Genomic DNA, 12,963 nt, shown 5'->3' with positions numbered 1-12,963 from the left:
GGAGAGAGACAAGTGGGTTACAGTCAGGAGGGGGAAGGGGGAAGAGTCAGGTACTAGAGAGTACAACTGAGGCTGTACCCCTTGACAATAGGTACTCCTGCTTGAGTACTGTTGGGGGAAGGGGGGACAGCCTACCTGGTGGAAGTGGCAATGGCCGTGCTTTTGGCATAGAGTCTGGCCCTGTAGCTCAGAAGAGTAGGGAAGGGAATAGTTAGGGGGTCAGACAGGCAATTGTGGACGCAGGAAAGAAACTCAGATGGTAGTTTGCCTCCCAGGTGCCAGGGTCTGGGATGTTTCTGATCGCGTCCAAGATATCCTGCGGTGGGAGGGAGAACAGCCAGAGGTCATGGTACATATTGGTACCAATGACATAGGTAGGAAAAGGGAAGAGGTCCTGAAAAAGACTACAGGGAGTTTGGAAGGAAGTTGAGAAGCAGGACTACAAAGGTAGAAATCTGGGGATTACTGCCTGTGCCACACGACAGTGAGAATAGGAATAGGTTGAGGTGAAGGATAAATGCATGGCTGAGGGATTGGAGTGGGGGGGCAGGGATTTGGATTTCTGGATCATTGGGACCTCTTTTGGGGCAGCTGTGACCTGTACAAAAAGGATGGGTTGCACTTGAATCCCAGAGGGATAAATAACATGGTGGAGAGGTTTGCTAAGGCTACTGGAGAGAGTTCAAACTAGAATTGTGGGGGTAGGAACTGAACTGAAGAGACTGAGGAAGAGGAGGTTGGCTCACAAATAGAGAAAACTTGAAGACAGTGCGAGACGGAGGATAGGCAGGTGATAGAGAAGGGATGAGCTCACACCGAAGGTTTCAGATGTGTTTATTTTAGTGCAAGGAGTATTGTGAACAAAGTGGATGAGCTTAGATCGAGGATCAGTACTTGGAGATATGATGTGTTGGCCACTACAGAGACTTGGATGGCTTAGGGACAGGAATGGTTACTTCAAGTGCCGGGTTTTAGATGTTTCAGAAAGGACAGAGAGGGAGGCAAAAGAGGTGGGGGCGTGGCACTGTTGATCAGAGATAGTGTCACGGCTGCAGAAAAGGTGGACGCCATGGAGGGATTGTCTATGCAGTCTCTGCAGGTGGAGGTTAGGAACAGGAAGGGGTCAACAACTTAACTGGATGTTTTTTATAGGCCACCTAATAGTAACAGGGATATCGAGCAGCAGACAGGGAAACAGATCCTGGAATGCTATAATAATAACAGAGTTCTGATGTGAGATTTTAATTTCCCAAATATCAATTTGCATCTCCCTAGAGTGAGGGGTTTAGATGAGGTGGAGCTTGTTTGTTCAGGCAAGTTTCTTGAAACAATATGTAGATAAGCCTTCAAGAGGAGAGGCTGTACTTGATTTTGTATTGGGAAATGAACCTGGTCAGGTGTCAGATCTCTCAGTGGGAGAGCATTTTGGAGATACTGATCATAATTCTGTCTCCTTTACAATAGAATTGGAGAGAGATAGGGACAGACAAGTTAGAAAAGTGTTTAATTGGAGTGAGGGGAATTATCAGGCAGGAAATGGGAGGCTTAAATTGGAAACAGATGTTGTCAGGGAAAAGTATGGAAGAAATGTGTCAAATATTCAGGGGATATTTGAGTGGAGTTCTGTATAAGTACGTTCAAATGAGACAGGGAAGTTATGGTAGGGTACAGGAGCAATGGTGTACAAAGGCTGTAATAAATCTAGTCAAAAAGAAAAGAAAAACTTACAAAAGCTTCAGAGAACTATGTAATGTTACAGATCTAGAAGATCTAACAGGAAGGAGCTTAAGAAGGAAATTAGGAGAGCCAGATGGGGCCATGAGAATGCCTTGGCAGGCAGGATTAAGAAAAGCCTCAAGGCATTCTACAGGTATGTGAAGAACAAGAGGATAAGATATGAAAGAATAGGACCTATCAAGTGTGACAGTGGGAAAGTGTGTATGGAACTGGAAGAAATAGCAAAGGTACTTAATGAATACTTTACTTCAGTATTAACTGTGGAAAAGGATTTTGGTGTTTGTAGTGATGAATTGCAGCAGACTGAAAAGCTTGAGCATGTAGAAATTAAGAAAGAGGATCTGCTGGCGCTTTTGGAAAGCATCAAGTTGGATCAGTCACAGGGACCGGATGAGACGTACCCCAGGCTACTGTGGGAGGCAAGGGAAGAAATTGCTGAGCCTCTGGAATTGATCTTTGCATCATCAATGGGGAATGGAAAGGTTCCAGAGGATTGGAGGTTGCGGAGGTTATTCCTTTATTCAAGAAAGGGAGTAGAGATACTCCAGGAAATTAAAGACCAGTGAGTCTTACCTCAGTGGTTGGTAAGTTGATGGAGAAGATCCTGAGAGGCAGCATTTATGAACATTTGGAGAGGTATAATGTGATTAGGAGTAGACAGCGTGGCTTTGTCAAGGGCAGGTAATGCCTTACAAGCCTGATTGAATTTTTTGAGGATGTGATAAAACATTGATGAAGGAAGAGCAGTAGCTGTAGTGTATATGGATTTCAGCAAGGCATTTGATAAGGCACCCTATGCAAGGCTTATTGAGAAAATAAGGAGGCATGGGATCCAAGGGGACATTGCTTTGTGGATCCAGAACTGGCTTGCCCACAGAGGCAAAGAGTGGTTGTAGACAGGCCATTATCTGCATGGAGGTTGGTCACCAGAGGGTGCCTCAGGGATCTGTTCTGGGAATCTTACTCTTCGTGATTTTTTTAAATTACCAGGATAAGGAAATGGAGGGATGGGTTAGTAAGTTTGCTGATGACACAAAGGTTGAAGGTGTTGTGGATAGAGTGGAGGTCGGTCAGCAGTTACAGTGGGACATTAAAAGTATGCAAAACTGGGTTGAGAAGTGACAGATGGAGTTCAAACCAGTTAAGTGTGAAGTAGTTCATTTTGGTAGGTCAAATATGATGGCAGAATATAGTATTAATAGTAAGGTTCTTGTCAGTGTGGAGGATCAGAGGGATCTTGGGGTCTGAGTCCATTGGACACTCAATGCTCTGTAGTTGGCTCTGTAGTTAAGAAGGCGTACAGTGTATTGGCCTTCATCAATCGTGGGATTGAATTTCGGAGCAAGACGTAATGTTGCAGCTATATAGGACCCTGGTCAGACCCCACTTGGAGTACTGTGCTCAGTTCTGGTCGCCTCACTACAGGAAGGATATGGAAGACATAGGAAGTGTGCAGAGGAGATTTAAAAGATGTTGCCTGGATTGGGGAGCATGCCTTATCTCAATAGATTGAGTGAACTTGGCCTTTTCTCCTCGGAGCGACAGAGGATGAGAGGTGACCTGATAGAGGTGTACAAGATGATGAGAGGCATTGATTGTGTGGATAGTGAGAGGCTTTTTCCCAGGGCTGAAATGGTTGCCACAAGAGGAGACAGGTCTAAGGTGCTGGGGAGTAGGTATAGAGGAGATGTCAGGGGTAAGTTTTTACTCAGAGAGTGGTGAGTGTGTGGACTGGGCTGCTGGCAGCAGTGGTGGAGGCAGATATGATAGGGTCTTTTAAGAGACTTTTAGGTAGGTATATGGCAATTAGTAAAAATAGAGGGCTGTAGGTAAGTCTAGTAATTTCTAAGGTAGGGACATGCCCATAAGCTTTCTTAACTACCCGATCTACCTGTGAGGCAACTTTCAGGGATCTGTGGACATGTACCTCCAAATCCCTCTGCTCCTCCACAATACCAAGTATCCTGCCATTTACTTTGTATTCTGCCTTGGAGTTTGTACTTCCAAAGTGTACCAACTCACACTTTTCTGGATTGAACTCCATCTGCCACTTCTCTGCCCACTCCTGCATCCTATCAATGTCTCTCTGCAATCCTCAACAATCCTCAACACTATCCACAACACCACCAACCTTTGTGTCATCTGAAAACTTGCCAACACACCCTTCTACTCCCACATCTAGTTCATTAATAAAAATCCCAAAAAGTAGGGGTCCCAGAACCGATCCTTGTGGGATCCCACTAGTCACAACCCTGCAATGCGAATGTACTCCCTCCACCATGACACTCTAGTTTCTGCAGGAAAGCCAATTCTGAATCCACCTGCCCAAACTTCCCTGGATCCCATGCCTTCTGACTTTCTGAATAAGCCTACCATGTGGAAACTTATCAAATGTCTTACTAAAATCCATGTAGATCACATCCACTACACTACCCTCATCAATATGCCTGGTCACCTCCTCAAAGAACTCTATCAGGCTTGTTAGGCATGATCTGCCCTTCACAAAGCCATGCTGACTGTCCCTGATCAGACCATGATTCTCTAAATGCCCACAGATCCTATCTCTAAAAATCTTTTCTAACAGCTTTCCCACCACAGACATAAGGCTCACTAGTCTATAATTACCCGGACTATCCCTACTACCTTTGTTGAACAAGCGGACAACATTCGCCTCCCTCCAATCCACCGGTACCATTACTGTGGACAACAAGGACATAAAGATCCTAGCCAGAGGCTCAGCAATCTTTTCCCTCACCTCGTGCAGCCTGCAGAAACTTCCTAACCGCTATTATGGTCTGTGCTCTATGATCTGTCATCGCTGATTTCTGACTTCAGCTGTATGCACTATGCTCTGCAGCCTGTGGTCTGTGGTCACTGGCCTAAGCTCTTCGATCTGTGTTATACGGACTGTGGTCTATCGACTCTGGCATAAGGTCTACGGTCTGTGCTCCACTGTTTGGGGTCAATGAACCCTGGCCTGAACTCTCCAAACTGTGATCTGCAGTATGTAGTCTATGGTCTCTCAACTAAGCTCTACAGCGTGTGCTCTGCTGTCAGTAGTATATGATCTCTCATAGACTCTCTGATGTCTGAGGCTTCTGGTAACTACACTAACCTCTACGGTCTGTGCTCTATGATCTGTCAGCTATAGACTCTGACTAAAGCTGTATGCACTCTGCTCTTCAGCCTGTGGTTTGCGGCCTCTGACCTAGGCTCTTCAATTTCAGCTATACGGAATTTGGTCTATCGACTCTGGTATAAGCTCTTCAATCTGTGCTCTACTGTTTATGATCTATGGTATCTTGCTAATAATCTTCAAGCTGTGATCTGCAGTCCATGGTCTATGGTCTCTCAAATAAGCTCTACAATCTCTGCTATATGGACTGTGGTCTATGATCTCTGGCATATCTTCTTCGGTCTGTGATCTACTGTTTCTGGTCTACGGTTTCTAGCCAAAAATCTTCAAGCTCTGTTCTGCAGTCTGTGATCTATGGTCTCTCACTTAATTTCTTCTGCATTTTCTCGGTGGTCGGGAGTCTATAGTGTCTCATGCAATCTCCGTGGACTGTGGTGTCTGTTAACTGGTTGAATCTCGAGGGTATGTGGTCTGTGATCTGACATCGATGTTCTCTGACTTAAGCTGTGTGCACTATTCTAAACAGCCTGTGGTCTGTGGTATCTGGCTCTTCAATCCCTGCTCTACAGACTGTGGTCTATGTCCTCTGGCACATGGACTCTCTGACGGTGATGTCTGAAAAAAGGCTACTGTCCAAGTTGCATGCCATCTTAGAACAGAGAACATAGAATATTACAGCACATTACAGGCCCTTCAGCCCACAATGTTTTGCCAACCCTCAAACCCTGCCTCACATATAACCCCTCACCTTAAATAAATCCATATACCTGTCTAGTAGTCTCTTAAACTTCACTAGTGTATTGCCTCCACAGCTGACTCAGGCAGTGCATTCCATGCACCAACCACTCTCTGAGTGAAAAACCTTCCTCTAATATCCCCCTTGAACTTCCCGCCCCTTACCTTAAAGTCATGTCCTCTTGTACTGAGCAGTAGTGCCCTGGGGAAGAGGCACTGGCTGTCCACTCTGTCTATTCCTCTTAATATCTTGTACACCTCTATCATGTCTCCTCTCATCCTCCTTCTCTCCAAAGAGTAAAGCCCTAGCTCCCTTAATCTCTGATCATAATCCATACTGTTACGAATGTGACGCAACTCTGAGGGGCCGAAGGGTACAAAGTCGCCCCCTCCTTTTTGAGAATCGCAAGATTGCTATTAATTCGGGTCTGAGACCCAGGAAATGAGAGAGAGACGTCCAGAATACACAAGGTTTGGAATGTGTCCTGACCTCAGCGAAACGGAACCACTGATAATGGCCATTGTCTCTTGGAGACGGAATTGTGTATTGAGTACTATACTATTCATTGAAAACCCTCAGGGGACAACCAGAGTGGTCTGGTTGAGGGATTGCATCATCCCAACCTGATTGACATCTGAGACCCCGTGAGTAAGGATAAAAGAGGGTCTGGGGAACAGCCCCTTTAGACGCACCAGGAGAAACGCTGGAAATCCAGTGTTAAAAACGCTGTGTTTAATAGCAAAAGCCGGTGGGGGCTCGTGTGCGTCCTCCCTTGCCTGGGTTGGTGGGCTCACCACGGAAGAACGGTTTTGCTAAAGGAGAGGTCACAATTGAACGGCCACGACAAAGAGACACCTGACGGATCGAAATCATAAAGGTTGGAAAAACCCGTAGCGGTAACTGTTCCCATTCTATTCCTATTTCTCTCTCTCTCCAACAAAGTGCAACACAGCGACAACCAAAAGACGGCAGCCTGTGGAACTGCAGTAAACTGTATATTTCCATCGGACAATACATTATCCCCTAGACAACGACAGAGCTTATTTCTTATTGATTATTATTATACCCGCACTTTTAGATTTAGTATTGACGACGTATATTATCTGTATATTTGCATTGATATTATTTTTGTGTATTTTTACTAATAAATACTGTTAAAAATAGTATCATCAGACATCAACAGACGTCTCCATCTTTGCTGGTAAGTGACCCAGTTACGGGGTTCGTAACAATACACTCTAAACCAGGTGGCATCCTGGTAAATCTCCTCTGTACCCTTTCCAATGCTTCCACATCCTTCCTATAGTGAGGCAACCAGAACTGGATACAGTACTCCAAGTGTGGCCTAACTAGAGTTTTATAGAGCTTCATCATTACATCACATCTCTTAAACTCTATCCCTCGACTTCTGAAAGCTAACACTCCATAAGCTTTCTTAACTACCCTATCTACCTGTGAGGCAACTTTTAGAGATCTGTGGACATGTACCCCCAGATCCCTCTGCTCCTCCACAAAGTGTACCACTTCATACTCCTCCGGGTTGAATTCCATCTGCCACATCTTGGACAATGTCTCCCATCCACTCCATAATGTACTGGTTAGGCACAGGAGTACATTCAGCCAGAGACTCATTCCACCGAGATGCAACACTGAGCATCATAGGAAGTCATTCCTGCCTGTGGCCATCAAACTTTACAACTCCTCCCTCGGAGTGTCAGACACCCTGAGCCAATAGGCTGGTCCTGGACTTATTTCCATTTGGCATAATTTACCTATTATTATTTAATTATTTATGTTTTTATATTGTTATATTTCTACACTATTCTTGGTTGGTGCGACTGTAATGAAACTTAATTTCCCTCGGGATCAATAAAGTATGTCTGTCTGTCTGTCTCTTCGGTCTGTGCTCTACTGTTTGTGGTCTATGCTTTCTGGCCTGAACTCTACAAACTGTGTTCTGCAGTCTGTGGTCTATGGTCTCTTGGCTATTCTCTACAGCGTGTGCTCTGCTGTCAGTAGTCTATGGTCTCTCATAGAATGTGGTCTCATATGGTCTCTGTTAACTGGCCTTCCCTCAACAGTCTGTGCTCTCTCATCTGTCATTGATGGTCTCCAACTTATGATGTATGCACTGTGCTCTGCAGACTGTTGTCTGTGGTCTCTGCCCTAAGCTCTGCAATCTGTGCTATACGGACGGTGGTCTATAGTCTCTGGCATAAGGTGTTCAGTCTGTGTACTAATGTTTGTCGTCTATGGTACCTGGCCTCAACTCTTCAAACTGTGATCTTCAGCCTGTGCTCAGCGATTGATAGTCTATGGTCTCTCACAGAATCTCCGAGGTCTCCGTGGTAAATGGTAGGGCACTGAGGAATCCAGTAGAACAGAGTGATCTAGTATTAATGGTGCATAGTTTCCTGAAGGTGGAATCTCATGTGGATAGGGTGGTGAAGAAAGCTTTTGGTATGCTGGCCTTTATAAATCAGAGCATTGAGTATAGGAGTTGGGATGTAATGTTAAAATTGTACAAGGCATTGGTGAGGCCAAATTTGGAGTATTGTGTACAATTCTGGTCACCGAATTATAGAAGAGATGACAACAAAATAGAGAGAGTGCAGAGAAGATTTACTAGAATGTTACCTGGGTTTCAGCACCTAATTTACAGAGAAAGGTTGAACAAGTTAGGTCTCATTTCTTTGGAGCATAGAAGGTTGAGAGGGACGTGATAGAGGTATTTAAAATTATGAGGGGGATAGGTAGAGTTGACATGGATAGGCTTTTTCCATTGTGAGTAGAGGAGATTCAAACAAGAGGACATGAGTTGAGAGTTAAGGGGCAAAAGTTCAGGGGTAACACAAGGGGGAACTTCTTTACTCAGAGAGTGGTAGCTGTGTGGAACGAGCTTCCAGTAGAACTGGTAGAGGCAGGTTCGATTTTGTCATTTAAAAAAAAATTGGATAGGTATATGGACAGGAACGGAATGGAGGGTTACGGGCTGAGTGCAGGTAGGTGGGACTAAGTGAGAGTAAACGTTCGGCACGGAGTAGAAGGGCCGAAATGGCCTGTTTCTGTGCTGTAATTGTCATATGGTTATATGGTCTGAGGCTTCTGGTCACTGCCCTAACCTCTATGGTCTGTGCTCTATTTTCTGTCAGCTATAGACTCTGACTTAAGCTGTATGCACTATGCTCTACAGCCTGTGGTCTTTGGTCTCTGGCCTAAGCTCTGCGATCTTTACTATGTGGACTGTGCTCTATCGACTCTGACATAAGCTCTTTGGTCTGTGCTCCACTGTTTGTGGTCACTGCTCTCTGGCCTGAACTCTTCAAACTGTTCTGCAGTCTGTGGTTTATAGTCTCTCACCTAAGCTCTACAGCCTGTACTCTGCATTCAGTAATCTATGGTATCTCGTAGAATCTCTGTGGTCTGTGGTCTCTGGTAACTGGCCTACCTTTTACAGTTTGTGTCCCGTGATCTGTCATCAATCGTCTCTGACTTAAGCTGTATGGACTATGCTCTACAGCCTGTGGTCTGCAGTCTCTGGCACAAGATCTTCGGTCTGTGCCCAACTGTTTGTGGTCTATGGTCCCTGGCCTGAGCTCTTCAAACTATGATCTGCAGTCTGTGATCTATGGTCTCTCGACTAATCTCTCCAGCTTGTGCTCTGCGGTCGGTAGTCTATGTTCTCTCATAGGTTCTCCGTGGTCTGTGGTCTCTGGTAACTGGTATCACCACTACAGACTGTGTTCTCTTATCTTTCATCTGTGTTTTCTGACTTAGGCTGTATGAACTATGCTCTCCAGCCTGTGGTCTCTGGTCTCTGGCATGAGCTCTACAATCTCTGATACACGGACTGTGGACAATGTCCTCTGACATATGCTCTTCGGTCTGTTCTCTACTGTTTGTGGTCTATGCTTTCCAGCCTGAACTCTACAAACTTTGTTCTGTAGTCTGTGCTCTATGGTCTCTAGCCTAAGCTGTACAGCCTGTGCTTTGCAGTCAGTAGTCTTTGCCTCTCTCGTAGAATATCTGTGGTCTCTGGTGTCTGCTAACTTCGTAACTTCTACGGTCTGTGCTCTATGATCTGTCATCGCTGGTCTCTGACTTCAGCTGTATGTACTATGCTCTGCACCCTGTGGTCTGTGTTCACTGGCCTAAGCTCTGCGATCTGTGCTATATGGACTTTGGTCTAGGATCCCTGGCCTGACCTCTTCAAACTGTGATCTGCAGTCTGTGGTCTATGGTCTCTCGACTATGCTCTACAGCATGTGCTCTGCTGTCGGTAGTGTATGCTCTCTCATAGAATCTTTGTGTTCTGTGGTCTCTGTTAACTTGCCTCACCTCTACAGCCTGTGCTCTATGATCTGTCATTGATGGTCTCCAACTTAACATGTATGCACTGTGCTCCACAGACTGTTGTCTGTGGTCTCTGCCCTAAGCTCTGCGATCTGTGCTGTACGGTCTGTGGTCAATAGTCCCTGGCATAAGGTGTTCAGTCTGTGCACTACTGTTTGTCAACTATGGTACCTGGCCTCAACTCTTCAAACTGTGTTCTGAAGTCTTGGTCTATGATCTCTTGCCGAAGCTCTGCAGCCCTGTGCTCTGCGGCCGATAGTCTATGGTTTCTCATAGAATCTCCAAGGTCTGAGGCTTCTGGTCACTGCCCTAACATCTTTGGTCTGTGTTCTATGATCTGTCAGCTATAGATTCTGACTTAAGTTGTATGCACTATGCTTACAGCCTGTGGTCTTTGGTCTCTGGCCTAAGCTCTGCGATCTTTGCTATGTTGGACTGTGGTCTATCAACTCTGGCATATGCTCTTCAGTGTGTGCTCCACTGTTTGTAGTCACTGTTCTCTGGCCTGAACTCTTCAAACTATGTTCTGCAGTCTGTGCTATATAGTCTCTTGCCTAATCTCTATAGCCTGTACTCTGCATTCGGTTATCTGTGGTATCTCGTAGAATCTCTGTGGTCTGTGGTCTCTGGTAACTGGCCTAACCTTTACAGTCTGTACTCTACGAACTATCATCAATGGTCTCTGACTTAAGCTGTATGAACTATGCTCTACAGCCTGTTGTTTGCAGTCTCTGGCACAAGATCTTCAGTCTGTGCCCAACTGTTTGTGGTCTATGGTCCCTGGCCTGAGCTCTTCAAACTGTGATCTGCAGTCTGTAGTCTATGGTCTCTCAACTAAGCTCTACAGCTTGTGCTTGGCGGTCGGTAGTCTATGTTCTCTCATAGGTTCTCCATGGTCTGTGGTCTCTGGTCTCTGGCATGAGCTCTACAATCTCTAATACATGGACTGAGGTCTATGGTCTCTGGCACATGCTCTTTGGTTATGCTCTACTGTCTGTTATCTATGGTCCCTGGCCTGAATTTTTCAATCTCTGTTCTGCAGTCTGTGGTCTATATTCTCTTGCCTAAGCTCTACAGCCTGTGCTCTATGGCCTGTAGTCTATGGTGTCTCATAGAATCTCTGTGGACTGTGGCTTCTGGTAACTGCACTAACGTCTACGGTCTGTGCTCTTTGATCTGACATCTACAGACTTTGACTTAAGCTGTATGCATTCTGCTCTACAGCCTGTGGTCTGTGGTCTCCGGCATAAGCTCTGTGAATTGTGCTATACGGACTGTGGTCTATGGTCTCTAGAATTAGCTCTTCAGTCTGTGCTCTACTGTTTGTGGTAATTGTTCTCTGGCCTGATCTCTTCAAATGGTGTTCTGCAGCCTCTACTCTGCAGTCTGTAGTCTTTGGTCTCTCATAGAATCACTTGGTCTGTGGTCACTGGTAACTGGCCTAACTGCAACGGTCTGTGCTCTATGATTTGTCATCAATGGTCTCTGACTTAAGCTGTATGCACTATGCTCTGCGGGCTGTGGTCTTTGGTCACTGGCCTAAGCTCTGTGATCTGTGTTATACGGACTGTGGTCTATCGATTCTGGCATAAGGTCTACAGTCTACTGTTTGTGGTCTATGATTCCTGGCCTGAGCTCTTCAAACTGTGATCTGCAGTATGTGGTCTATGGTCTCTCAACTAAGCTCCACAGCGTGTGCTCTGCTGTTGGTAGTCTATTGTCTCTAATAGAATCTCCAATGTCTGAGGCTTCTGGTAACTGCACTAACCTCTACGGTCTGCGCTCTATGATTAGTCAGCTATAGACTCTGACTTAAGCTGTATGCACTCTGCTCTTCAGTCTGTGGACTGTGGTCTCTGGCCTAGGCTCTACAATCTGAGCTATATGGAATTTGGTCTATGGTCTGTGGCATAAGTTCTTCAGTCTCTGCTCTACTGTTTGTGGTCTATGGTCTCTGGCCTGAAATCTTCGAGCTGTGTTCTGCAATCTTTGCTCTATGGTCTCTCACCTACAGCCTGTGCTCTGCGGTCGGTAGTCTATGGTCTCTCACAAAATCTCTGTGGTCTGTTGTCTCTGGTAACTGGCCAAACCTCTACGGTCTGTGCTCTCTTATCTGTCATCGCTGGTCTCTGGCTTAAGCTCTATGCACTATGCTCTACAGCCTGTGGTCTCTGGTCTCTGGCCTAAGCTCTGTGATCTGTGCTACAGCGACTGTGGTCTCGTGATTCTGGCACAATTTCTTTGGACAGACATTACAGATGACAGACGAAAGAGCTCAGACTGCAGTGATTAGCCCACTTACTAGAAGTAAGAGCTCGCAAAGCTTAGGCCAGAGACCACACCCAACAGGGTGCAGAGCATAGTGCATACGGCTTAAGTCAGAAAGCATCGATGATAGTTCATAAACCATGGACCGTAAAGGTTAGAACAGTTACCAGAGATCAGAGACCACAGAGATTCTATGAGAGACCAAAGACTACCGACCGCAGAGCACAGACTGCAGATCTATGGCGAAAGACATTGACCAGGGCCCGCAGAACACCGTTTGAAGAGTTCAGAACAGAGAGCATTGACAACAAACAGTAGAGTACAGACTGAGGAGCTTATAGCAGAGACCATAGACCACTGTCCGTATAGTACAGATCGCAGAGCTTAGGCCAAACACCAAGGCTGTAGACCATAATGCCTACAGCTTGTCAGAGACTATAGATGATAGATCATACAGCACAGACCAGAGAGGTTAGGCCAGTTACCAGAAGCCACAGACCACGGAGATTCTATGAGAGACCTGTTACGATGACTACTAGAAGCAGACTCAAGTGCAGGACACACAGACGCGGGGGTAGCATTAACAGAAGTGTGTTTATTAATAGTTGTGAGGATGGCCTGAGAGCAAGGACTAAATGCTTACATGGACGTGAATATCAGACAACAAACCAGAGGAGCCTGGATTTTACTTGGACACGGAACCCGGACTAGGACTCGGACACGGAGCCGGGAC

This window comes from Hemitrygon akajei, chromosome 28 (assembly GCF_048418815.1).
Source record: "Hemitrygon akajei chromosome 28, sHemAka1.3, whole genome shotgun sequence".
NCBI classification, from domain to species: Eukaryota; Metazoa; Chordata; class Chondrichthyes; order Myliobatiformes; family Dasyatidae; genus Hemitrygon; species Hemitrygon akajei.
The sequence above is the reverse complement of the archived record's forward strand: the minus strand, read 5'-3'. Positions refer to the sequence as shown.